This window comes from Lycium ferocissimum, chromosome 7 (assembly GCF_029784015.1).
Source record: "Lycium ferocissimum isolate CSIRO_LF1 chromosome 7, AGI_CSIRO_Lferr_CH_V1, whole genome shotgun sequence".
In the NCBI taxonomy this organism is placed as follows: Eukaryota; Viridiplantae; Streptophyta; class Magnoliopsida; order Solanales; family Solanaceae; genus Lycium; species Lycium ferocissimum.
In genome coordinates this window covers 38,217,901-38,221,945 of record NC_081348.1, presented here as the reverse complement: position 1 = coordinate 38,221,945, position 4,045 = coordinate 38,217,901, and the positions used below count along the sequence as shown (strand labels likewise).

Below are 4,045 nucleotides of genomic sequence, written 5' to 3'. Positions count from 1 at the left end.
GGATGTGTTATTTTTTTTCCAATAGAGTACATCCACTGGATATGTGCAGAAAGAAAAAAAATGATCAGATGAAGGCTAAGTGACTTGAATACTTTTCTTTACTCTAATCTAATTACACAATGAATTGAATACTCAAATACCAAAAATGTTTTTTGCCATAAAGAGTTGTTAGGCACAGAAGAGTAAGGAGAAATGAAATTGACAGGCGAAACAGAGATTGGGCCCATAAGTGCCCAACGAAATCCAAACAAATACAGGGAAAAGTAAATGGGTCCACAGCCGCAGAAAAGCTCATACAGAGTATATAATGAATATAGTATGGGCAATTTGCAGGATTACCCTTCGGTGGGAGTGGTCTTTAATTTTTATCCCTCAAAATATTGGCCTTTAAATTTTGCCCTTTAAGCAGAATTTACATGACACAGGTAGAATTTATATGGTACATGCAGAATTTGCCTAGGCAGATTTGTAAAAATTTTCCCTGCAACTTCTCTCTCTCACGAAAATTCTGCCTTGCGATTTTTTTTTTTTTTTTTTTTTTTTACTGAGCTGGTGTTCGAACCCACGACCTCGAGGTGTTAGGCAAGGGGCAAAACTTAAAGACGACCAATTTGAAGGGTAAAAATTAAAGACCACCAAAAATGAAAGGCAATCCATGCAAAAAAAAGATATAATATGCCAATATAGGCTGGTCTTTTTTGTCCACAAGTGCAAAAGTACCTCAATAGAGCAATCTGGTACAATATCTTTAAAGCTTGCGAGAGGGGGCTTTTTGGTCAATTCACTTTGACCCCAAAGCTCCTTATTAAGAGCCCGTTTGGATTGGCTTATAAGTGGTCAAACCAGCTCATAAGCTGTTTTTTGGTTTTTTAGGTATTTGGCAAAGCAACTTATAAGTTAAAAAAGTGCTTAGAATAAGCCAAAAAAATAAGTTGGGGTGGCCTAACTTATTCTTTTGGCTTATAAGCTATTTTTTGATCAAACCAGCTTATAAGCCACTTTTTTTTTTTTAAGCTAAGCCAAATGGGCTCTAATAGTAGTAATATATTTGCATTATTTGATCCGTTTAATTGGTTTAAATGAGCATTTTTTAATTTTTATCTTTGTCAAATAGCATATAACAAACTCTGATAAATTTAAAGAAAGTTGTTAAAAAAAAAAAAAAAAAAAGGTTCATCCAAGATACGAGAATAGTCCCGTAAAATCCAACAAATGAAGCACCAAAAATAACACCAGACATAAAAAATAATACAGAATATAGTAAAACTTGTATCTAAAGAACAACACGAGACATCGAAAATAGACCAAACATATGAAAAAAAAAAAAAGAATCACCTATTTTCCCTTTAAATTTCCTGTTAGATGTAAAATTTAATTTGTTAAATATTTGAAGGAGATAAAAGATACTCTAAACTTTTATAAACTATAAGGATCAATATAGCTCAGGTATATCTTGAAGAAATTAGTTTGAACCTATCCCAAACGCAAGGGACCATTAATGCAATATTTATCAAGTGGTGACATCTGAGTTGTGTCAATCGTCGAACGCAAGAACTGCTTACTTATCTTCTAGCAGAGCTTTTGGCATTATTCGTCCCAATATAATTGGTAAGAGTTTACCGAGGGTCAATTTACTTGAATTAGAATAATTTAATCATTTAAAATGCTAAATTAAAAACTACTATGTCAGAATATTTAAAACATAATTTTTGCTTTGGTGCACGAAAAAACCTCGAGGTAACTGGCACAATAACTTTTCTTCTAGATTTGTTTTATAGTTTTAAAGCAAATTAAACTCCATCATCAAATGAAAGTACGTGTACCCAAAGGTCTTCAATTTAAAGCATCATCAATACTTGATGGAAGACGAATAAAGATTGTTAATGCAAATTCAAGATATTAAATGCCCAACATAAGAAGGTGGAGTGCTACAGGCACAAGCTATGTACTCCGAGACATTAAAATTCAGGTTGTTAGCCATGTACTCCGAGACAATAAAATTCAGGTTTTTTTACAATTTCATGCAAATGGGAGTAATTCGAGAAGTAGCCATCTGAGACTATGCTAATTCTGAGTAAAAGAAAAAGTTAGAGTCAATTCACAGAAGCTAAGGAAGCAGCAGAAAATGAGCGGGAAAGTTGATTATAACTGATTTTCGGATTAGTTAGATAAAGGGTAGTTACTAGTTGAGGGTAGCCGAGTCTATTCCTTATCATGTACAGTTGGATTATAGCTATCAATTAGAAGCATATATACTCCCATTCAGATCACATTTTGTAGATTGAGAATTAGAAACTTTCATCTCAATGAAGGCAGATTTCATTTCTTCTCTCTAAAGCTTCTACAACTGTGTGTTAATGGATGTTGCTAGTTTTCACATGGTATCAGATTCTCAAGGACAAGACCATTTCTTCATTGACGATCAGTACAAAAAATTGCTGAATTTTCTGAGCAAATCTGGTGCAAGCGAATAAGGTGACTATCACTCTAACATGGCAGGTATGAGTACTCTGTTATCTAGTGCTTGCTTGATTGATTGGATAATAGACTCAGGAGCATCTTACCATATCGCTCATTGCAGGGAAATATTGATAAATCCTAAATCAGTATATAAAGGAAAAGTGTAGAATTACAAACTCCCACTGGAGATAGATCTCACATTGCTAACATAGGTGATGTTAATGTTTTGAGAACCAAGCTTATGAAGAATGTATTGCATGTGCCATACTTTAAGTTTAACTTGATGTTTGTGTTAAAGATAACAAGGGATTTTCATTGTATGGTAGGTTTCTATCCTGATTTCTGTGTATTTCAGGGGCTTTTCAATGGGATTGGTAGAGAAAGAGAGATAGACTATATATTTTAAAGAGATCACAGCCCATAGCAGGAATAATAGTTGGTGTTGATAATAAAATGGCAATGTTGTGGCACAAAAGACTGGGACATCCATCATCAAATGTAATGAGGCACATTATAAGGTTCAAAGATGTAGTAGGAAATGCTTTGCAGCATTGTTGTGAAATATGCCCCCTAGCAAAGCAGCATGGAATAAAATTTCCTATTAGTACTATATACTAGAACAACTATTGTTTTTGAATTACTGCACTTAGATGTTTGGGGTCCTTACAAGGTACCCACCTATGACAATGGACATTATTTTGTTACTGTTGTTGATGATTTTAGCAGATACACTTGGGCTTGTTTGATACAATCCAAGGCAGATGTGATAGTTGTATTGACAAGTTTTTTGTGGATGATAAAGACTCAGTTTGATGCTACTATTAAGGTGATAAGAATAGATAACGGTACTTAGTTTTTCCATGCCAAATGTGATGCTTTGTTAGTCTCTTATGGTATAATTCACCAAAGTAGTTGTCCTTATACTCCTCAGCAGAATGGCATAGTTGAAAGAAAGCATAAGCTTATATTAGAGGTAGCAAGAGCTTTGAAACTGCAATCATATGTGCCCAATAGGTTTTGGGGTGACTACATCAAGACTGCAGTCTGCCTAATAAACAGAACACCCACAGCAGTTCTCTGAGGCAAACTCCATATTTCTTACTTTTTGGTAAAGAAGCATTATTAGATCATTTAAAGGTGTTTGGTTGTTTGTGTTTTGCCAGCACTTTGCCTAAAGGAGATAAATTCAGTGCAAGAGCAAGAAGGACTGTGTTCCTTGGTTACTTAGAGACTCAAAAGGGTTATAAACCACTTGATTTTGACACCAAATCCTTCTTTATCAGTAGAGATGTTTCCTTCAGGGAACATGTTTTTCCTTTCCAACAGCTGGAGCACCACGATCTTGAAGATTTATTTGTATCAATTGGTCAGTTGAACACCATTCAGATTGCATTTTGTAGATTGAGAATTAGATATTTTCATCTCAATGAAGACCATTTTCATTTCTTCTCTCTAAAGCTTCTACAACTGTGTGTTAATGGATGTCTTGACACCCAGTTTTGTCCCTCATTTATTCCGATTTAGTTCCTTGGGCTTCTAATTTTATTGATAATCTAAATGCTTTTTATTCATTGCTATGTTATTA

The 4,045-nt window shown here is 34.3% G+C and overlaps 1 long non-coding RNA gene across 1 annotated transcript; it reads left to right on the top strand.

Annotated features, from left to right (window-relative positions):
• The first annotated feature begins 1,975 nt into the window (after window positions 1-1,975).
• Window positions 1,976-3,278, top strand: LOC132064846 (uncharacterized). The gene is made up of 2 exons (XR_009416663.1): window positions 1,976-2,499; window positions 2,816-3,278. It is a non-coding gene; the product is annotated as an uncharacterized LOC132064846 (long non-coding RNA).
• The last annotated feature ends 767 nt before the right edge of the window (window positions 3,279-4,045 follow it).